The 24,043-nt window shown below is 45.6% G+C and overlaps 2 protein-coding genes across 3 annotated transcripts in view; one reads left to right on the top strand and one right to left on the bottom strand.

The window, feature by feature from the left end:
- NFXL1 (nuclear transcription factor, X-box binding like 1) overlaps positions 1 to 24,043 on the bottom strand; it is a 1,793,512-nt gene that overhangs the window by 88,324 nt on the left and 1,681,145 nt on the right. The gene's annotated exons all lie outside the window — the stretch shown is intronic.
- The window catches only part of LOC122794208 (pleiotropic regulator 1-like), a gene marked incomplete at its 5' end in the record, with an annotated part of 228,274 nt that overhangs the window by 78,089 nt on the left and 126,142 nt on the right, over positions 1 to 24,043 (top strand).

Here is a 24,043-nt window from a genome sequence, read left to right as displayed (position 1 = left end):
TCTATGCCTCTAATGAACACAGGCAGCCTGTAAATGGTTCAACTGTCCTGCTTGAAAATCTTTCACCTCCCAAGCCCCTGGCTACACTTATCAATGGTACCAGATCTTGTCAGAGATTTGAGATGTTTGACTAGGCTTAAAAAGCTCTTGAGGTCATTCGCCTAGTACACTTCTATGAACCCATGAGTGCAGCTGCAAAACACAGTTTTGCAGTTCAGCCATGTCATTGTGGTGTATACTTTGATGTTGTTTCTTTCTTTCTTTTGTTCCACAATTGATGGGTGTAGGATCAGACATCGTATCCTTCCTTGGCCACATAGAAACTTTAGGTTTTGTAGCTCAGGCTCCTTCCCTTAGTCATAGTCCCCTTCTCAGTTTCCTCAGATCTCATTTGCCACTTCAGTGATAAGACATGGTCACTGTTAACTCGAGCAGGTTCTGGTAGATGTGATATTTTTGATAATATTGCTATCCCTGGGTTCTTTCTATCATCCATCATGGTTACTTTATGTAAGTCTCTGTCCTTTCAGGGATTCCTCAACCTCCTCTACAACAACTTCCTCATTTACCAGAGGTTCTCGGGTCCCCAGTGAACCAAGGAGCCATTCAACCTTTCCCCCCTTTGCAAGTGGGAAAGGGTTTTAATTCCAGGATTTCCCTGGTTCCTCAAAAGGAGGGCACTCTGAGACCTATTCTGCATCTCTCCCAGCTCAACACCTTACTTAAGGTTCCTTCTTTTTGTATGCTTACTCTTCAAACCCTTTTTCCTCTCTGGTTACCTCACACTTTTCTGGTGTCCTTGGATCTGAAAGATGCTTACCTTCATGTCAAGATTCACCCTCCTCTCAAGAGTTTTTACGATTATTTGTTTCTTCCTTTCATTTTCAGATGTTCTTCGTGTTTCACTGTTACGGTCATCACATTTGGGTTATCTGCCTGCAGGTAGCCCTCAGTCGGCCTGAATACCAGAGTCTTGGGATTTCTGCGTCGAATGCTGTCACTTCCATGATGTCAGGTCGTCAGGGGTATAAAACATGCAGCTGATGCCATTACATCAGCTTTTCTTGCCAAGCAGAGTCTGAAGCAGAAGCAGTTCGCAAGTGCCAGACGGCCTCCTCCTGAAATTTTAATTTTTCGAGTTTCAGTCCTGAAGTCTTCTAAAAGATATGGATCCTTTTTTCTTGCTCTAACCAATGTCAGAAAAAAAGTAATAATTGTCTTGCCTGTGGAAAGCAAATACCTCACAGAGATTTTCATTCTTACTGCGTCACCTGTTTAGGCCCAGACCACAACGTTCCTTGCTGTCGGTTTTGTGCCTTGTTCAACGCCCGAACTATTTGTCGCCAGGCTATTTTTGTTGCTAAATTCTTTCGCGCTCGTTCTCCATATTCTGAAATGGCTTGGATAAGTCATCCGACTACCGATCTTCCGAAAAAAAAACGTAAGGATAAAGACAGACATACCGCATAGGTCCAAAACTGCCGATGACGCTTCCGTTAAGCTAGTCGCCAGTCCACCGGTACTCAGTGAGGCACTTTCACAACCCCTGATAACTGCTTCTACGGATTCGCAGGCCTCTACTGAGACCCATTCGGAGCAGGTATGCCACGAGATGCTTCTTCAACCATGGAACTTGCGGATATGTCTACCTTGGATGGGTCCGGAGCCGCTGTGTAGGCATTGGCTTCTGAGGGTGTATTCAGGCCTTCCGATGTTCATATTAAACCAACAACTTTGTTTCAAACCAAAAATACCAAATTTCTCAGGCCCAGAGAGTTTGCACTACGCCTAGGAAACAGATGACCAAAGCGCATTCTCAGGCCCACATGCCACAGAAACAAATGCTTAGAATGGCTGGAGGCCTTATTACTTTAATTAGGGGAAGCCAGCCTTCCCCCTCAAAAAGACCAAGAACTGATTTTCCTTCTGATTCTTCATATCGTGAGTCCGATGACTGACCCCTCTGATTACCAGGACATTCCTTTGTCTACCTACGAGGATTCTGATGCAGAGGATTCCATTCCTTCTGCTTCCCCACCAGAAGATTTTTCTTTTGGTGAAACCCTGCATACTCTTAGAGAGCATTTCCGCTGGCAGTGCCAGGACTACCCACAGTCCAAAAAGAGACTCAGGGAATTTTTAAACTTGCCTCAGCACAGGCCTCTAGCTTTCCCTCCTGTTCTGGAAATTGTAGATGATGTCTTCATAGAATTCAGCCTTACCACTGATTTGCCTCCAGCTCCAAGGAAACCTGATAGGTACTACAAGAGTACCTGCCTCCCACAAATTCCTCTTTAAGAATCCTGCTATGGATCCAGAGACCATTTCCCAGGGATCTAAATGCATTAAGGCTACTACAGCCAAAAATTGCAAAAACTTACAGCTCAGCTCTAACGTCTCGGCTCACCACACAAGCCTTCAAGGAGTCTTATTGGTGGATTCACTGGCTGGTTGTTCTTTTTTTCCTTGCATTGGTGGTTTCAATACTACAGCCAAAAACCCTACCCCTTCGGACAGGGATTCTAGGGTTCTAGACAGATGGGGTAAGAAGGTATACACCTCTGCCACTCTTTGCCGTCAGGGCTTTAAATTGCCAGTTTCATATGCTAAAGCATCAGCAACATATTATGAAGCTAATTAAACAGAAAATTATGTTGATACATGATTGTGCAGAACATAAAGATTTACAAGAGTTAATGCATTCTGCTAACCAAGTTGGAAAACATACTTTGCAATGTGGTTTTGATGCCTTAGAAGCATCTTGCAGGCCTGCTGTCATGGGGTCTGTTCTTAGAAGGCATGCTTGGCTTAAGGAACAAATCTTGCCAGACCAAGTCAAAGCAAAATTACTAGATGCTCCATTAAACCAAGAGCATCTGTTTATCACTAAAGCAGAAGAAGTCCTCAAAAAGATGAAGGAAAAAGCTAAATCTATGCAAACTGTTAAAGATTTCCTACAGGTGAGCCACCTAGATTCAGTAGGCATTGGCCTTCTAAAATCTGGACTTTTCCAGTCCCACCCAGACCTTCTCAGTCCAAACCCAGGGGCAGCAGACCACCAAGACTTACAGTCTCAGGATATGCACAGATCTAAACAGTAGAGTGCTCCCACCTCAAAAACAGGGAAGTAGTAAGCCACCTTCCCATGGTAAAATTTCCCAATGACTTATCCTTAAGTCTTCCAAGCCTTGCCCAAGTACTTGCACCCTTAGGAGGAAAACTAGCCCTGCATGCAAAAAACCGGGAGTACATTACGCAGGACAGATAGGTCTTGAACATTGTATCCCAGGGTTATAGATTCTACTTCCACTCATTGCAACCCCAAGCAGATGGCCAGACCTCCCCCCAAACCAGTGGGCAGAGGCCCAAAAGCAAGTACTTTCTCTTCTCAGTATCAAGGCTATTCAACCTGTCCCATCAGAGCAAAGGGGACAAGGTTTTTACTCCAGACTGTTTCTGGTACCCAGAAAAGAAAACTCTTAGTGCTCTATCCTAGATCTGTCTATTCGCAACATCTTCCTGGTGGTTCGAAGATTCAAAATGCTTACTCTCCAACAGCTTCTTCCTATGCTAGCCAAGGACTCCTGGCTAGCCACCTTAGACTTAAAAGAAGCTTATCTGCACATCCCCATAAGGGAGTCTTGCAGGAAATATCTATGTTTCAGAGCAGACTCTATGCATTATCAGTTCTCTGCACTTCCCTTTGGCTTATCTACTGCACCCAGGGTATTCACAAAATGCCTAGCTCCAGCCGTTGCATATTTCAGGCAGAGAAAAGTTCAAATTTACCCATACTTGGATGATTGCCTGATTCAGGCGGACAGTCAGGAATTGCTACTCCAGCACCTGACATTTGTAAAGAGACTTCTAACTTCACTGGGATACACCATCAACGAAAAGAAATCACATCTGGTACCCAGCCAAAAGATTGTATTCCTTGGAGCAAGCTTGAACACAACTTCCCAGATGGCATTCCTCACTCCAGAAAAAACAAATTTATTTGACAAACTACTTCAATCTACTGGCCACCCAAACCCGGCTATCTGCAAACCCTAGGGTTCATGGTCTCTTGCATTCTACTAATTCCATATGCAAGACTGCATATGAGGAAACTTCATTGGTACTTAAAAAAAAGTGTCTGGTGTCAGCATTCTCAGGACCTGGAAACAATGATTCCTATCATTCCTTACCTAAAGACAGAGTTCCTTTGAGCAGATGCCTGCTACCACAACAAGGGACTCCCTTTCACTCAACCTCCTGCCACCCAAACCCTAACAGATGCATCAGACTATGCATGGGGGGGCTCACATGGCAGGACAATGCATTCAAGGCAAATGGAGCCCAAAGCAAATGTATCTGCATATCAGTCAAAAAGAAATGTTAGCTGTACAGAATGCTCTGACAGCCTTCAAATCCCTTATTCTTACAGAAAAACTATTGATAAGGACAGACAGCACCACAGTTATGTGGTACATAAACAAGCAGGGGTGAACCCATTCCTACCCACTCTGCAGGTTAGCCATGGCTCTGTGGAACACAGCCTTGAGCAATCAAGTGCACCTGCAAGCTCAATTCCTGCCAGGAAAACTAAATTCACTGGCAGACTTAAGCAGAAATCTATTGGACCCACACGAGTGGAAACTGGAACCCAAATCATTCAAGCTTCTGATCCACAGGTGGGGGGCACCAGAGGTGGACCTCTTTGCATCTCTGCAGAACTATAAATTGAGCAAATATTGCACCAGAACTCTCCACAGCCAAGCATGGAAAGTGGATGCCCTGTCCTTTACATGGGAAAACCTCTCAATCTATGCCTTTCCCCCTCTGCCCCTCCTCTCGAAAGTTCTACTAAAGATCAAACAGGACAAGCCAAGGACAAGCCTGATTGCACCAGACTGGCCACGCCAGCACTGGTACCCACTTTTGCTCGGTCTGACAGTAGTGCTACCATGGCACCTGCCTCAGACCCCTTCCCTGCTGTCCCAGCAGGAGGGCCAGATGTTGCATCTTTAGCTACATACCCTGAATCTAGCAGCCTGGCTCATCCCCTGAACTCATCACTAGCAACCCTTAGTACACAGGTGCTGGATGTCATCCTTGAGGCAAGGAGGCCTAGTACTAGAAAATCTTATTCAGAAAAGTGGAAAAGATACTGTTCTTGGAGCCAGTCTGTGGGAATAGACACAGCTGTGCCCAGCTTACCTCGTATACTAAATTACTTAACAGAAATGCTCCACCAAGGCCTATCCTTCTCTTCAATTAAGATTCATGCCTCAGCCATCTCAGCTCATTATAATACTGAGCCACCCCTCTTCTCTCATTCTCTGGTCAAACAGTTCCTAAGAGGAGCCAAAAATGTAAGAACCCCCCCCAGGAGAGCTCCCACTCCAGCCTGGGACCTTAAGTGTGTACTGGAGAAGCTCATGCTTTCACCCTTTGAACCTGCTGCTACAGCAGAGTTAAAATTTCTCTCTTGGAAAACAGTTTTACTCCTTGCCATCACTTCAGCAAGAAGAGTGTCTGAATTGCAGGCCTTTATGGCTGTGGAACCCTTCATTATCTTCCATACGGACAGGGTTTCCCACAGGACTAACCCATCATTTATGCCCAAGGTGATATCTGTTGTGGCTTTAAACCAATCCATTAATTTGCCAACCTTTTTCCCTAATCCTCAGAATAATGGGGAAAGGATCCTACACTCCCGGGACGTGCACAGGCAGCTTAGTTTCTATCTGGACAGGAAAAACCCTTTCAGAAAATCTGACCAGCTGCTAGTCAGCTGTGCTACAGGGGCAGAGGGCAGGGCCATTTCAAAGCAAACCATTTCTAAATGGATAGCACACTGCATCCATTTCTGCTACAAACACCATGGGAAACCTACCCCTCAGGGGATCAGAACACATTCCACTAGGACTACATCAACCTCTGCAGCATTTCTTAGGAGAGTCCCTACCAGGGACATCCTGGAAGCTGCAACCTGGAGCTCTGTACACACCTTCATCAAGCATTACTCTTTTCTAAATCCAGAGCTGGATTTGCCACAGCAGTCTTACAGGGCCTGCTTGCCAGCCCTAATGCTTCTTGACTGCCTGCACCCTTCCTCAGCTTTGGGAATCAACCCAAGTGTGATGACTGCAACAGTGAAACACGAAGAACATAGTACAGTTGTGTACACTTAACATAAATGTAGATGTTCGAGTGTATTCACTGTTGCAGTCCTGGTTACCCTCCCTCCAGCCCTCTGACTTCTCTATACTTCTACCTATCCTTTTGTTTGGCCATATCTTATAATATTGGTATTAACCTTTTACTGGGGGTGTTCTCCACACCATGTAATTGCTTCCTATTTTGGGGGCTTCTGACATCTGGGGCAAGAAAAACTGATATAATGGCGTTGGCTGCATGTTTTATACCCCTGACGTCATTGAAGAAGTGACAGTATCTGACGCAGAAATCCCTAGACTCTGGTATTCAGGCCGACTGAGGGCTACCTGCAGGCAGATAACCCAAGTATGATGACTGCAACAGTGAATACACTTGAACGTCTACATTTATGGTAAGTGTACACAACTGTACTTTCTCTGCTTTTTCTGTTTGGCCTCTCTACTGCCCCAAGGGTTTTCACAAAATGCCTAGCTTCTGTGATTGCTTTCTGCAGGCTCCAAAGCATTCAGATTTTTCCTTATCTAGATGACCTGTTGCTTCAGGTGCCTTCACCAAGTCACCTGTTACAGGATCTGAAGTCCACCGTCGGTCTTTTTCAAAGTCTGTGGTTTACTATCAACTTCCAAAAGTCCATCCTGACTCCTTCTCAGGATCATGTGTATCTAGGATGTGCAGGATTCAGACAGTACCAATATTAGCCCCTCTTCCACCTCCAAAAATTTTTGTCATAGGCGGCCTTCTTTCAGTCTCTTTTTTTTTTTTTCCTTTTGGCTACCATTCCAGCCAGGGAGTTTCTTCGGGTCCTGGGATTCATGGTCTATTTTATTCTAATGCTTCCTGTTGCCACACTGCTTATGTGGAAGCCTCAGTGGTACCTCAAGTCAGTTTGGCTGCAACATTTGTCACCCTTTGGATTTCAGTGTACCTCCCCTTCCCTGTCTAAAGAAGGAATTCAAGTGGTGGATTCAGCAGTTTGCTCTTAAACCAGGCAGGCCCTTTCAGCCAGTCCCTTCTCAAGAACTGATCACCGATGCCTCAGACATGGGGTTGGGAGTGGTACTTTTAGTCACCTGAAAGTTCAGGGTCTCTGGCCTCCCCATCAGCAGTCAGATCATATCAACATCAAAGAGATGAGAACTCTGATTCTGGCCCTTCAATCTTTTTACCTCCATATTCTCTTCAGGCCCCTTGAAGGTGAACACAGACAACATTACAATGATGTGGTATGTCAGCAAGCAGGGAGGCATGAAATCTTAACCTCCTCTGTAGGATGGGACTTCAGGCTTGGGAGATGGCTCTGTTATCATTTAACTTTTCAGACAGTGTACATTGCTTCAGAGCACAATCTAGTGGCAGACTGTGTGAGAAGGTCCAAAACACAGGCTTATGAATGGATACCTCACAGAGACATGTTTCTGGACCTTGTCCATCAGTGGGGTATTCCTCAGGTAGATATTTTTGCCTCCCCTCTAAGCAGGCAGCTTCCTCTCTTCTATTCAAGAGTGCCATGCCATCTGGCATGGAAGACAGATGCCCTTTCTTTTCCTTGGAAGAGGATGCTTCTTTATGATCCCCCACTTCCTGTACTTGCAAGAATCATGCAAAAGATTCAGCTGGTCTCCCTGAAAATCTTGGTAATTTGACTCCCCTTTGACTAAGCACTGGTTCTCCCTCTTAATGCTTCTGTCCAGTGGCAGTCATCACAAGTTACCTCACTGGTTGGATCTCCTCACACAGGACAAGGGTTTCATAGGTTCATAGGTTCATACTAGGCTATCTACCCTGGGGCAATTATAAGCCTAGTCTGATTCTGTATGGCTTACGCCACCCCTTGATTTGAGTATACTGTGCCCTTTTTAAGGTTTAGTTTACTGTGCCTCTGTCTAATAGTGACACGGGAGTAATCCCTGGGACAAACCTACGATCTCCCATCCATTTATCGAGATTCTTCTTGAAGAGATTCAGTGAGGTGCTCTGCCTCACATGAACTGTAATTCTATTCCAGAGCGAAGGGAGCCTCTGGGTTATGAACCTGTCCCTCCAGCAAGTTCTATTTATTTCTGTGCTGAGGTTCAAGTCCCTCGAGTGTGTGGCTCTAAGGGATTTAGATTTACTTGAGGTGGAGCATGTCCATTAATTCTGGATTTGACATAGCTTTGTATGTCAGGCATAGATCGCCTCGAAGTAGGCGGTATGCAACTGAGTAGAGCTGGAGTTTTTTTAACCGAGCAGCATATGGTATCTGTTTGAGACCCTTGATCCTCTTGGTGAGATACTTTTGGGGTCTTTCTAATTGCTGCAGGTGTCGGGTAAGGTACATCCCAAAAGGGGCATTGTATTCTATGATGGGCCTGATGAAGGATGAATAAAGGGGCACGATTACCTCTCTTGATCTAGATGTGAAACCCTTTGTGATGAGGTGGGCAATGTAGAAGGTCTTTCTAACCACTTTGGCAATGTGGTTTTCAAAGGAGAGATTGCTATCAACTTGGGTCCCCAGGTCCCTAATAACTTTCTCTGTACTTTGTGGGCACATTGTTTTTGCCAAAGGGTATGACTATACATTTTTTGGCATTTAGCTTTAAACCATGGCACTGGCACTAGTTATCTGTCTCTGTGAGACCTTTTTGAAGGATGTTTGTGTCAGCTGGAGAGTTGATTATGGCGCCCAGTTTGCAGTCGTCTGTGAACTTGGTGAGCCATAGTCCTCCCACGTTTGCCTGTACCTCGGAAAAGTATATACCGAACAAGAGTGGTCCCAGAACAGAACCCTGTGGGATGCGACTTGTGACCAGTTTCGAGTCTGACATGGCTCCAGCAACTCTCACTCTGTGGGTTCTGTCTTTGAGCCAGTTTGCGACCCATCTTGTGACATAGGGGTTTATATTTAAGCTGGATAGCTTATCTATGATGCCCGAGTGGGGTATTGTGTCAAATGCCTTTGCAAGGTCCAGATAGGCTGTGTGGACTACCTTCCCTTCATCTATGGCTTTGGTGACTGTTTCAAAGAAGTCAACCAGGTTCAAAAGGCAGGATCTGCCCTTGACAAAGCCGAACTGGGTAGGATCTAGTGTCTGTAGGTCCCCAATGCCTTTGTTTATGAGCTCCATAATGATCTTCTCCATAGCCTTGCAGACTAAGCTAGTTAGGCTTATGGGGCAATAGTTTCCAGGGTCCGTAGAGGCTCCACCTTTGTGGAGTGGGACCACTGTTGCTGTACGCCATTCTGTGGGCACATATCCTGTAGTGAGGCTGAGATTGTATAGCTGTTTTATTTGAGGGATTAGTTCCTCTTGGAGTTCATGTAGGACGCAACCTGGGACGCCATCTGGTCCCATGGAAGCAGTGTTTTTTGCTTTGGAGAGGGCAGCCTTCACCTGAGCATCTGAGATGTTTGGGACACAGCTCTCTGACGGGATAGATACTTGCTCTTTTGGGGGGGGGGGTGGAGAGCTCTCTGCCGGGATAGATATTTGCTCTTTTGGGGGGGAGGGGGTGGAGAAGTTTGCACTGAACCTGTCTGCCAGGATATTGGCGATGTCTGTGGGTTCAGTGTATTTTTTGTCATTTAGAATCAACTCAGAACAAGTCTGGGAGTTGCATCCCAGGTTTCTAACCTAACTGAAAAAAGCCTTATGATTGTCTTTGGTGTCCTGTGCAATTTTTCTCTCGAAGCTGGCCTTGGAGGATTTTATGAGGGATTGTAATTTTTTGCTAGTAGTGATCAGAGATGCCTTCCCTATTAGGGATCTTGCTCTATCATGTAGTAGCTTACGCCTTCGGTTGTACAGTTTATTTATGGCAGGGGTCCACCAGACTGGACGCCTGCCTTTGGATGATTGGGTCTTGGTTTTGTTTGGGATAGCATGATCCATGCATTCCTGGAGATGTCTGTAGAATGCATTTATATAGGATTCTTCTGCAGTTTGGGCCATAGTTTCCACTGGCCCTGGGGCCTTGAAGGATTCCACTTCGGTTTTGAGAAGTTTTTCACTGTGGTTTTCTGGGCTGGGGGTGGGGTCGGGATGTGGACATCCAGTGAAATTAATTTATGGTCTGATCTTACCAATGAGGGATATACTTCTGGTGTGGAGCATAGAGTTCCCATGTTGGTAATGATCAGGTCTAGTATGTTGTCCCCTCTTGTGGGAGTGGTGACTAGTTGTTCCATAGCATTTGAGTTTATAATTTCCAGGAACCTTTGGGCTAAGGTGCTGGGGCTTGAGTAGTGCTCCCAGTCAATGTTTGGGTAGTTGAAGTCGCCCAATATAATGGTGTTCGGAGAGATCTTCATGTTCTCCAATGTTTTCAGGAAAGCCGAGTGGGATTCCTGACTTTGAGAGGGTGGTCTGTAGGATGCTATAAACTGAAAAGCAGTCTTGCCCACTGTTAGTTGCACATGGATGGTCTCCGATACTTCGTGCAATGCCACTAACCTGGAGGTGTGGATATCCTTGATAAATATGGAAACTCCCCCTCCTTTTGTGGTTCGGTCTGGGTTTTGGGGCCGAAAAGCATGATATGAGGTATAGCCTGGTAGTGCTGGGGTGCTCTCTAGAGCCTTGAACCAGGTTTCTGTCACTGCACAGATATCTATGTTCTCCATACTGAGGAGAGCTTCGAGTGCGTGCATCTTGAGGTTAAGACTTCTGGCGTTTAGCAGCATTACCCTTAGTTTCTTGTTCCTTATGCTGTTTATGGGGGTGGGTTTGACTTTTGAGCCTTGCCTAAAAAAGGCACTATGGGGGTGGCAAGAGCCTTTGCCAATATCCGAAAGCCCAGTGGTAACAGGTGCAAGCCGTCCCTAGCGAAGCAACGTGGCTTGTCGAGCATGTCATCTCAGGCTGACAGACACTGGATCCCCTTTGAATGACACCAAAATTTTAGCCAGTTGTTAAAATCGATCATTTTGTCTTTGTACTGTGGCATCATTCTAGGTGAGGGTAAGATGCTGCTCAAGGTCAGGGTCATACCAGCCTGGGCTACATGATCAGAGAGCTCCTCTATGTCTCTTTTCATATAGTCCAGGGAGGTACGAATCAGGTCATTCACACCAGCATGTACAATGACTGAGTCATATTTGTATTTGCTTTGGAGTGACCTGAGTGCTTGCGTTATGTGTCTGATCCTAGCACCCGACAGGCAGCTCACCGTGACCTTCTCTTTATTCAGCCTGGTGAGCGGGACGTCAGTGTGTCTGACAATAGAGTCACCTAAAACAAGAGTATCAGGTGTGTTATTCAGCCTTAAGGGCTGTGGCTGCTTGGCACACTGACTTTGTGGGTTATGTGTTGTGTGTGTTTTGTTTTGAGGTAGTGTTTGCTTGGATGTCTGCTTTGGAGGTCTCTGTTGCTTAGGTAGATTTTTATTTAGAGCCTCCAGTATGTTTTGTGTATTTATGTGTTTGGTTCGCTGATGTGGTGGGACTATGTGATACTGGAATTGTGTTGTGTGAGGTTACCTTCTCTTCCTGACTGACACCAGTTTTGAGATGAGAGAGCTCAGCCTCCAGTTTGGCTAAATAGTTGCATCTCTCACATATATTTGAACCTGTTTGGAGGAGGAGAGGGTTGTCCGTGTACATGAGACAGTTGTGACATTGCCTCAAAATTCCCAGATTCACCAGCTGGACTGGAGAGAAAACCATTGACTGACCTTTGGACATGCTAGAGTAATAGGTAAACTGAATTTAAGATGGACCAATAGAGGACAGGGTAATCGTAGAGAGTATAAGAGTAAGTAGTGCTTATGGTTTAATAGTGCTAACTTGTAGAATTACTTAATTGGACCAGTGAAGGGCCTTAGAATGAGAATATGGTGTTTAAATTGAGAGATAGAGCAGTTCTAAGGGAAAAAGTGAAGAGCAGACTTTGTGGAGCCAGGAATAGTTTAAACCCAATTAGGCGGCGCTGCCCGCTGTTGCGCTATGCACAAAAACGTGCAAAACCGCGCAAAAGAAGGTTTTAAGAGAGGAAGATGGAGTTTTGGAATTGACCCAAAATGGCCAATAAAACTACAGTTTCAAGTCAGTAACCACTCCCACAGGGGCAGGCAGGCTGCTCAATGTTTTTCACTGCCACTGATTAACAGAGAGACTTCCCTTTAGCCCAAGCATAAAATGGCCTCACAGAAACTTACAAACAGTTCAAGAACAGCAAGCCTGTAACTGAACTTTTTTAAATCTCAGAAAAGTGGGAAAAAAGCAAGATTTGTTTTTGTGTTTTTTCAGAGATAGCAGAGGTTCACAAGTATCAACAAGTCATAACAGTGCAGTAAATGACCCCACACAAGAGTGCTAGGCCAAAGACAGATAAAATGCAAGTTTTGAGAAAAAAACGATTTTAAAAATAAGTGCAAACAGGAAATTCAGTAAACAGCTCTAGGTTGTGCTCTAAATACAGTTACTAATGCAGAAATCAAGTTTAACAAGTCAGAAAATGCTGAAAATAGGCGGCTATGCAGAAAAACTTAGCAAATAAACAGAGGAAAAATACTTAAAATCTCAAAAGTGGCTCCTTTCTTCTCTCAGCGTTTTCTCCTCTTGGTGGGTGCTTCACCAACAGCCAACAAGCCTGAAAAGACGCCAAAACCACGAGGCAACCAGGTTTTAAGAGAGGAAGATGAAGGAGTTTTGGAATTGACCCAAAATGGCCAATAAAACTACAGTTTCAAGTCAGTAACCACTCCCACAGGGGCAGGCAAGGCTGCTCAATGTTTTTCACTGCCATTGATCAACAGAGAGACTTCCCTTTAGCCCAAGCAAAAAATGGCCTCACAGAAACTTACAAAACAGTTCAAGAACAGCAAGCCTGTAACTGAACTTTTTTAAATCTCAGAAAAGTGGGAAAAAAGCAAGATTGTTTTTGTTTTTTTGTTTTTTCAGAGATAGTAGAGATTCACAAGTATCAACAAGTTACAACAGTGCAGTAAATGACCCCACACAAGAGTGCTAGGCCAAAGACAGATAAAATGCAAGTTTTGAGAAAAAAATGATTTTAAAAATAAGTGCAAACAGGAAATTCAGTAAACAGCTCTAGGTTGTGCTCTAAATACAGTTACTAATGCAGAAATCAAGTTTAACAAGCCAGAAAATGCTCAAAATAGGTGGCTATGCAGAAAAACTTGGTTCTTTCATCCAACCTCACTTGTCCAGTCTTCAGCAGACACTGTGGGTGATAGGGTTTTGATCCCTTTCAAGCATCTCTTTTTTGAGGATGTGCTCAGGTTTTGCAGGAGGCAAGGGAAACCCTCTACCAGGAAATCATGTATGTCCAAATGGAAAAGATCTTATCCACTTTGTTGAGAGGCAATGACATTGTGGCAGTAGGCAATCTCCTCCATCTGCTTTATTATGGCAGCAAGCATACCAGGGAAATCTAACATGCTGGTGTACAAACTCAGCAGGTCCATTCTTGTGCCTCATGAGTGGTCTCTCAATCGATGGCAGAAAGTTTTTTCCATCATTGTGGCCAACCTTGCTGCATCCTCTTTGCGTCTTCCAACAACAGTGAGTGCAACAGGTTCTTTGCCCTATTCCCCTCCTCCAGGATGGTCACCAACAGATGCTGTAGTCCACATTTGGCCCTCCGGTCTTCTTTACCCTGATCTCCCGATACCTATAATTCCCAAATTCTTACAGAAGATACTACAGTTGAAGAGCATGGTTAGCTTCATTGCTCCTTTTTGGCCTTAAGTGTGGTTCGCCTTCCTTTGGTCTCGCCTTTGCTATCCACCTTAGATACTGGACCCTAGTCCAAACCTTCTGTCTCATCCGTCAGGGATGGATCATCCAGACATTCCAGGTCTCAAGTTGACTGCATGGTTTCTCCAATTCCACTAATAGTTAAGACAGCCCAGGCTTTCCTCCACAGTCCAACAGATACTTCTGTCTTCCCACACAAGGCTGTCCCTTCTTCCATGACGTCAGGTCGTCAGGGGTATAAAACATGCAGCCATTGACATTACATTAGTCTTTCCTGCCGTGCAGTTCCCAAAGCAGAAGCAGTTCGCAAGTGCTGGTCGGCAGACTCCTGAAATTTTCTTTTTCGAGTTTCAGAACTGAAGTCTTCAACTAAAAGCTAAGTACCCCGTTGGGGAAACTTTCTCTTGCTCATTACCATTGTCAGTAAAAGTTAATAATTGCATTACTTGTGAAAAGCAAATACCTCATAAAGATTTTCATTCATACTGTATTCCTTGCCTAGGCCCTAACCCGACGTACCTTGCTGTCGGTTTTGTGCTTTATTTAATCAGCGCACTGTCCATCGTCTGTATATTTTTGCGTCTAAATATTTCGGTTCTCGGTTTTAATTATCCAGAAATGTCGTTGTTTAGCCATTCGACTACCGGGATTCCGAAAAAACGCAAAGATAAAGACAGGCTGCCGAGGTCCAAAACTGCAGACGACGCTTCTAAGCCAGTCGCCAGTTCGCCGGTACTCAGTGAGGTGCTTTTGCAGCCCCTGATACCCATTACTTCTGATTCGCAGGCCTCTCCTGAGACCCATTAGGAGTCCGGTATGCCGTGAGATGCTTCAACTATGGAACCCGCGGATGTCTCTACCTTGGATGGGTTCAGAGCCGCTGTGCAGGCACCGGCTTCTGAGGGTGTATTCAGGCCTACGGACTTGCATATTAAATCGACGCCTCCTTCATTACTAAGGCCTAAATCTCGATCCATGTCTAAAAAACCGACACCCAAGCCACATGCTCAGGCCTCTATGCCTAAAAAACAAATGATAAAAATGGCTGAAGATCTAATAACTCTAATCAGAGGTAGCAACCCCTCCCCCTTCTAAGAGGCCTAGGGCTGAGCTTGATTATGAATCTTCTGATCAGGATTCTATTTCTTCTGACGATCTGGATTTGTCCTTGCCTGCTTATGAGGATTCTGATGCAGAGGACTCTATTCCCTCTGCTTCCCTTCCTGAGGATTTTTCTTTTGGGGAAACCTTACATACTCTAAGGGAGCATTTTCACTGGGAAAGCCAGGAATTTTCTGATTCAAAAAAGAGGCTTAGGGATTTCCTTCTCCTACCTCAGCATAAGCCTTTAGCTATTCCTCCTGTACTAGACATTGTTGGTGATGCTTTCTTGGACTCCAGTTCGGCTCCTGATTCTTTGCCTCCTGCTCCTAGTAAACCTGACAGGTACTACAGGGTCCCTGAGTCCCACAAGTTCCTTTTCAAAAATCCTATTGCAGATCCAGAGACTATTTCACAGGGGCGCAAGGGCATTAAGGCTTCTACTGCTAAAAATCCTACCCCTTCTGATAGAGACTCCAGGGTGCTGGATAGATGGGGTAAGAAGGTTTACACTTCAGCAACCTTGACCGTTAGAGCTTTAAACTGCCAATTTCATATGTTAAAATATCAGCAACATTATTGGACTGCTTAAACAGAAAATTATGTTGATTCCTGACTGTGTGGAAAATAAAGACTTACAGGATTTAATGCATTCTGCTGAACAAGTTGGAAAATACTTTGCAATGTGGTTTTGATTCATTAGAGGCCTCTTGCAGGGCTGCTGTTACTGGATCTGTGCTCAGAAAGCATGCTTGGCTTAAGGAGCAATCTTTGCCTGATCATGTTGAAGCTAAATTGTTGGATGCTCCTTTAAATCAGGACTGCCTGTTTGGCAACAAGGATGAAGAAGTTCTTAAAAAGATGGAAGATAAAGCTAAATCTATGCAAACTGTTAAAGATTTTTTACAAGTTCAGCCTCCTAGATTTAGTAGGCACTGGCCCTATAAGAATTGGTCCTTTCCAGCTCCTTCCAGGTCTTCTCAAGCCAAACCCAGACACAGCAAAAACCCCAGGTTTCAGTCCCAGGGGACTCGCAGAACTAAGCAGTGGGGGGCCTCCACTTCCAAGTCTGTGAATAATAAGACTCCCCCCATGGTAAACTGTCTCAATGACTTCCTTTGAAAATTTCCAAGCACTTCTCTTCTGACTGCCTCTTTGGGGAGAAAGATTGCTCTTTACGCAATGAACTGGGAACTCATTACCCAGGACAAATGAGTTTTAAACATAGTGTCCCAGGGATACAGATTTCACTTTCACACGTTGCCAACACCAAGTGGGTGGCCGGACCTACCCCCAAATCAGTGGGTAAAGGCCCAAAAACAAGTACATTCTCTCTTAAGCATGGGGGCTACTCAACTGGTACCAGAGGAGGAAAAGGGACAAGGTTTCCACTCGAGACTTTTCCTGGTACCCAGAAAAGACAAATCATGGTGTCCTATCCTGGACCTGTCTACTCTAAACACCTTTCTGGAGATTCCAAAATTCAAGATGCTGACTCTTCACCAATTGCTTCCTATGCTAGGCAAAGACGCCTGGTTGGCAACACTAGATTTAAAAGAAGCATACCTGCACATCCCAATCAGGGAATCTTGCAGAAGATACCTACACTTCAAAGTAGGCTACACGCGCTATCCGTTCTCTACACTGCCCTTTGGCTTATCTACTGCACCCAGGGTATTCACAAAGTGCCTAGCTCCAGTTATTGCATTTTGCAGGCAAAGAAGTATTCAAATATACCCATACCTGGATGATTGTCTGAAAGCCAGGACATACTTTTGAATCATCTGGCCTTTGTAAAAAGGGTTGCAGTTTGTCTGGGGTACACCATAAACGAAAAGAAATCACAACTGGTACCCTGTCAACAAATTACATTCCTGGGAGCAAGCTTGAATACAACTTCCCAGATGGCTAAACTCACACCAGAAAAGCAAATTAATTTGACAACCTGCTTCAAACAAGTGGCCACAAAAACCCTGCTATCTGCAAGACAAATACTGCAAGCCTTGGGGTTCATGGCCTCCTGCATTCTTCTAATTCCATATGCAAGACTGCGTATGAGAAAACTACAGTGGTATCTAAAAAGCCTATGGAGTCAACATTCTCACAGCCTAGAAACAATGATTCCTATCATACCTTGCCTACGCCTAGAGTTCCTTTGGTGGGCAGAGGCCTGCCACCAAAACAAGGGACTACCTTTCACACCACCCCCTACCGCCCAAACCCTAACAGATGCATCAGACTATGCATGGGGGGCTCACCTGGAAGGGAAGTGCATTCAGGGCAAATGGAACCCAAATCAAATGCACCTGCATATCAATCAAAAAGAAATGTTAGCTGTACAGAATGCTCTGACAGCCTTCAAAGACTACATTCTTCCAGGACAACTAATGGTAAAGACGGACAACACCACGGGTTATGTGGTACATAAACAAGCAGGGGGGTACACATTCTTACCCCCTCTGCAGACTAGCCATGGCATTGTGGAACACAGCCTTGAGCTACCAAGTGCACCTCCAAGCTCAATTCCTGCCAGGAAAATTTAAATACACTGGCAGACGGACTAAGCAGAAACCTCATGGACCCACACGAGTGGAAACTGGAACAAAGGATATTCAACAGTAGCTAGCAACTCTGTCCCAGTAGTTGAGGAAAAAATGAAAAGGACAACATCAACTATTAAAGTTCTGTACTCGCCATAACTGTGCATGTGTGTTGTCCATTTTCATTCTTCCTCAACTTGCCACCCTCCATTCCCCTTCCTGTTATCTCCTGGAGTGACTTTATGGTTTTTGTGGAACTTCTGTTCCAGGTCTGAGCCCTTGTTCTGCTTCTACTATTCTTTCTTAACTTTGGACTAGTTCTGTAACTTATAAGGCAGCAAACTCAACCTGAGGTATAGCAGGTTGACTGTGGTATTAGGAGAAGAGGGAGGAGCTCGAGAGTTAGATCTGCGAATCTAGTAAATGTGGCTGAGTCAGATCTGAGATTGGATCTAATACTGAATGGTTGTAGAAGATTGAAAATGGACAACACAGATGCACAGTTATGGTGAGTACATAACTTTAATTTCATCCTGTATTTAGTGCCAAAAAAAGAAAATGCCTTAAAAATAGATGTGAGAGTGTTCAATCTCGCATTTGTTCTTACACATGGGTTCGGAGCCGATCCTCGGCTCCGTGTCAGCCGCTTGCAAGCTCTGCATCGAGAAGAAGCTCGAGATCACCTAATACCCACAATCCCCCTCTGCCTTTACCTCAGATCTAGTTTGCCGCTGCAGCGTTCGCATCACTGGGTCGAGCTCGAGCACCTGAGATAAGATTTAGAATTTTATTCTTGTATTTTTTCTTGGTACTTTAGTGTTATAAAGCTGTTTAGTGATATTTTGTGTGTGTGTGGTAAGGTATAAGGGAATCTCGGTACCGTTAAGTTATAAAACTTAGAGTTCTCTTCGGGGCCTACCACCTTATTGGATTTGACAACCTGATTGACTTTCACTACTGGATTTGACAATTTTACGGACTTGACTTTTACTGGATTTGACTATTTTTCTACTTATAGTGACATGTCTGAAAAGGCCAAATCAGGGTTCAAGCGTTGCCAATGTGGGCAAAAATGTCAGTAACTGACAATCATAGTTCCTGTGTCTACTGTCTTGGCCCTGTCCACCTTCAAGAAGACTGCTCTATTCATCATTCTTTCAGTGGGAGGGTCATGACAGATAAGCTTGGAAACTAATGGACAGGGGTTTGTTAAAACCTTCCTTTCAGGAGGCTCTGGATGCTTCTGACCAGGCATCCAAGTCCTCGAAGGAATCGAGACGCCGGAGCCCAAGTCATTGGCTCCGAGCTCTTCGACTAAAGTTAGATCACGGTTCCACAGACTTGGGGCGAGTGTTCAACTGTTGTCAGTTTCCGAGCCTCGAGTCTTGGAACCGGTGATGGAGCTCCCTCCCTCGACACTATTGAGGTCGGCTCCGTCTTCGGTTCCTTGACCCGTTCTTCTAAGCTCTCCGATATCGATGTGGACCGTGTGGTGCAGAAGTTATTGGAACATTGACCCTATCCAAACTTATCTCGGTTTCCACCCAATTGGTGTCGAAACTTGAAGGCCTCCCATTATCTCCATCCCTTCCTCCTCCGAGACCTGTCCAGTCTTTGGAGCCGGAAGAGGTTGATCTACTGATTGTGGAGCCCTCGGTGCCAGAACCGTCCTTTTCTCGGTCTGCTCCTTTCACCTCGACTCCGTCGGATCCGGTACCGGAGTCTCGGAGCCGACGATCCGTCCTTGGTTCGGGGCGAGTCGAACCGACGTTTCGGTTCCGACTCTTCCTCTCGGGGCCTCGGCGCGGATCGATTCGGCTCCATCCTCGGGGTCGATGCCTTCGGTGCGTGCCTGTCTCGGGGATTCTTCCCATTTCTTCGGAACCAGGAGATTCCTCGACTCGGGACCCGGGGGCCTTCGATCTCATGAGGAAGGTGTTGTCTACCCAGACAACCACATCAGTAGAAGCAGCCTCTCCTCCATAAAGGACCGTTATCTTCCTCTGCACCAACGGCCACATCCAAGCGTCGAGCACCGGTGTCTCAGCCACCCCTGGAGGGTGCCCCCTCTTCCTCGGAGGCTTCTTCGGATGCTCCCCCCGAAGAGGTCCCTAGGAAAAGATTGTGTAAGAGGAGACACTTAGATTCTCCACAAGAATCTTTAACATCCGATACTGACTTGGATGAGTCAGAAGGGTCCCCAAAGTCACTTTCAGAAGATGTCTCTTTTTCTGACATCTTGGAGATCCTGAAGCAGAGAGGTGATTGGCAGTCCCTCCCCCCTTCCCCCTTCTGAGGATGAGTCAGTCTTGCTGAAGGCATTTGGTGCTCGCCCTTCCTCCTCCTGGGTCACTCCGCCCTTTGATGAGTTAATGGAGTTGATTGCTCGAAGGGCGTGGGAGACACCTGACACGGTGGAACCGGTCCCTAGGAAGCCTAATTAAGTACATCACTGCACCCCAAGACAAGGCTTACCTCACAAAGGGAGTTCCAGTGGACGCCATGGTGGTGGCAGCGGCCACGAAAAAGGAGATGTCGGAATCTTCCTCATCTGTCCATCCGCCTAACAGAGATTCTAGGACTATGGACAGATACGGGAAGCGCATTTTTAGTTCCGCGGCTTTTACTATGCGATCCCTGAACTATTTGACCCATTTTACACGCTTACAGAGGGATCTAGTCAAAGAGTTGGGAGATACCCTCCAGGGTACTACAGATGCTGCGGTCTCAGAGAAAGTTACAGCACATCTAAATACCCTTATATCCATTGTTAACTCATCCATGAGGCTGATATCATACGCAGCCGAAGGGAGCAGCTTCAGCGATTGCTCTTCGTAGGCAATCCTGGATGCGCTTATGTTCATTTGCGGAAGCCTTCAAGTCTTCCTTTACTAACGCCCCATTTGATGGTGCCACACTTTTTGGCCCTAAAGTAAAGGAGACCCTTACCGGTGTGAACAGGAGGGAAAGACTCTGTCTGCTGTCGGAGTCCGTTTTCCACCCTTCCAGACCATACCCCAAAGGGCAGCGTGGTGGGAAAATGTGGTTTGAAAACCCCAAGGATCTTTCCCAGGCACACAGGGTGATGCCCTCTAGAGGCAGAGGAGGGGCAGAGGTGGAAGACGCCGCCCTGGCGGCAGAGGGGGTCCGCAAAACCAAGGTGACAGGGATACCCCCCCCTGGAAAACCTTTCCAGCACTCCTGAGTGGAGGCCCGACTGTCCTGCTCTGGAGGCAGTCGGGGGTTGCTTAGCTTTATTCCCTCAGGCCTGGCAAAACTTTACTACAGACAACTGGGTAAAAAGCGTTGTTACCAGAGGTTACAAAATACCATTCCTATCCACCCCCATTCCAAAGAGAAAACTCCCAGATGTACCGCCCCATCTGCGAGACCCAGCAGCTATAGAAATTTCAAAGCTGCTAGAAAAAAAGAGTCATCCAACCAATCCCAGCGGACCAAATAGGATTCGGGACTTACTCAAGGTTCTTTTTAGTTCCAAAGAAGACAGGGGACTGGAGGCCGATTCTGGACCTAAGCAACCTCAACACCTTTGTCAAGAAAGAAAAGTTCCAAATGGTCACGCTTCAATCGATCCTTCCATTCCTACAGAAGGACGACTGGATGTGCTCAATAGATCTGAAGGACGCATACTACCACATCAAAATGGCCAGGGCATCCAGGGATCATTTGCGCTTCCGGCTGGGAGCCAGTCACTACCAGTTTCGAGCCCTGCCCTTTGGTCTGACCTCAGCCCCCAGGGTTTTCACCAAATGCATGGCAGTGGTAGCGTCTCATCTGAGGCGCCTAGGATTCCAGGTGTTTCCGTATCTGGACGACTGGCTCCTGTCTGCCACCACCCAGCGTCAACTGATACAGGCCAGGGATTACACCCTACAACTTTGTATTCACCTCAGAATTTCCGTAAATTTGAAAAATCTTTACTACAGCCATCACAGCATATCTTATTCATAGGAGCGAATTAGATACGCATCATTTGATTCTAAGGCTTCCTCCAGAAAGGATAGTCACTTCAAAACAACATTTCTCTCCTTCTGTCGTCCAAAAATCCCCGGCAAAGCTGGTTCTAAAGGTCTTAGGTCTCATGGCAGCTTCTCTTATTGCGATACCATTGGGAAGACTGCACATGAGAGTTCTACAATGGCTACTGTTTGCACAATGGTCGTTCCAACAGCTACCTCTGACACACGAAATTCTGATTACAAACACATGCAAATCACATCTAACTTGGTGGCTTCAGACTTGCAACCTTTCCAGCGGAAGACCATTTGTGCTACCCACGCCCAGCGACGATAACCACGGACGCTTCCCTGATAGGGTGGGGGGGCATCTTTCAGGGACAGACAGTCCAAGGCGAATGGACCAATTTGGAGTACAATCTGCACATCAATGTTCTGGAGTTGAGGGCAGTGTTTTAGCGTTGCAACACTTTGCTCCCCTTCTTCCTCTAGGGACTATTGCAGTTCAGACAGACAACATGTCTGTAGTCTGGTACATAAACAAGCAAGGGGAACCAGGTCTTATCAACTATGCAGAGAGGCCATGAGAATTTGGCAATGGGCGGAGTCCACGGTCGCTTTCTGATCGCAACGCACATCCCGGGTCATCCAACGTCATAGCCGACAGGCTGAGCAGAGCAATACTGTTACCTCACGAGTGGTCCCTCAAACAGTCAATTGCAAACGATATTTCAAAGTGGGGCCAGCCTTCCTGCGATCTGTTTGCGTCTCCAATGAACGCCAAATGCAGGAGCTACTTTGCCCTATTACCCCTCCAGGGAAGTCCCCAGGGGCGTGCTGGTGCACGATTGGCCCCGGTCTCCTGTATGCTTTTCCTCCATTTCCCCTGATTGCAAAGTTTCTGCAGAAAGCCAACAACCTTCAGAGGACGATAATCCTCATTGCCCCATTCTGGCCTCGTCAAATTTGGTTCCCTTTCTATTGCATCACGCATTCGGGGACCTTGGATGCTGGACCCAGAGCCAGATCTACTGACTCACTCGTCAGGAGTTCCTCACCCATCTCGAATCACTCCATCTAGCAGCTTGGCTGCTCCCTTTCTAACCAGGTCTGATTCCCTTACACCGCGGTTCAGAATATATTAGTGGCTTCTCATAAAGCTTCCACTACAAAACCTACACCAGTAAATGGAAGCGTTTGTCTTCTGGGCTAATTCACATCATTTGGACCCTGTTATAGCTCCGTTGAACAAGATCTTGGAGTTTTTGACAGAATTGTTTCATGAAGGAGCTTCTCCTGCTACTTTAAGAGTGCAATTGGCTGCCGTTTCTAACTTTCATGTGGAAGAATGTGGTGCGCCTATTATGGCTCACAGACTTTGTAAAGCTTTTTTAAAAGGATCTTTTCACATCAGACCACCAGTTAGAATTCCTACATCACCTTGGAATCTGAACCTCTTACTTTCTAAATTGATGTTGCCCCCTTTTGAGCCAGCCTCAGTTTGCCCATTGAAATTTTTATCGTGGAAAACTCTATTCCTGGTGGCCATTACATCCGCTAGGCGAGTGTCTGAGCTTCAGGCTCTTTCTATTAAACACCCTTATTTAATTTTCCACTCTGACAGAGTATCCCTTCGCACTAATCCATCCTTTCTCCCCAAAGTTTGCTCTACTAATAATATTAATCAGTCCATTGAATTACCCACCTTTTTCAAAAATCACTCTAATAAGTTAGAGTATATGTTGCACAAATTGGATGTCCATAGACAACTCAGGTTTTATTTGGATAGAACAAAAGATCACAGGAAATCTGATCAACTGTTTGTAGCCTTTGCTGACAGCAGGAAGGGTGTAGCAGTTACGAAACGAACTCTTTCCAAATGGCTAACTGATTGTATCACACGTTTATGAGGCTTCTAATCAAACCTTATCGGTCAAACCTAAAGGACATTCTACGAGATCAGTGTCTACATCTTTAGCTCACGCAGCTCACTTACCATTAGACACGATTTGTGCGGCTGCTACTTGGGCTAAACCACATACATTTATCTCTCATTACAAAGTGGACAGGGTTTCTAGGGATAGGGCAACCTTTGGTTCCACTGTGCTCAAGAACGTTCTCCGTGAGTTCCTCAGGATCATGGAGCTAGGGCGCTACCCATGTGTAAGAACAAAGCGAGATTGAACACTCTCACATATAGAAGTTATGTCCTTACCATAGCGTTCCATGTGGAGTGTTCATCTCGCTTTGTTCTTACTCCCACCCTTCCCACCCTTATGAAGAACGTTCAATTTGGTGCCTGGTCTGGAGTATTCTCCTTCTGCAGTTGCAATAGTTGTATTGTATGATACACTTGTGTGTATATATATATATATATATATATATATATATATATATGTTTATATGTATATAGATGATCCTATGATTATGTAAATTTTGGTATGTGTGTGTGCTCTCTATGGCTGGTTTGCTTGCAAACTAGATCTGAGGTAAAGGCAGAGGGGGATTGTGGGTATTAGGTGATCTCGTGGTTCTTCTCGGTGCAGTGCTTGCAGCGG

Source organism: Protopterus annectens, chromosome 2.part1, assembly GCF_019279795.1.
Source record: "Protopterus annectens isolate FY-2018-M chromosome 2.part1, PAN1.0, whole genome shotgun sequence".
Taxonomy (NCBI): domain Eukaryota; kingdom Metazoa; phylum Chordata; order Ceratodontiformes; family Protopteridae; genus Protopterus; species Protopterus annectens.
Note: the sequence above shows the minus strand (reverse complement) of the source record. Positions and strands in the feature narration are given on the sequence as shown.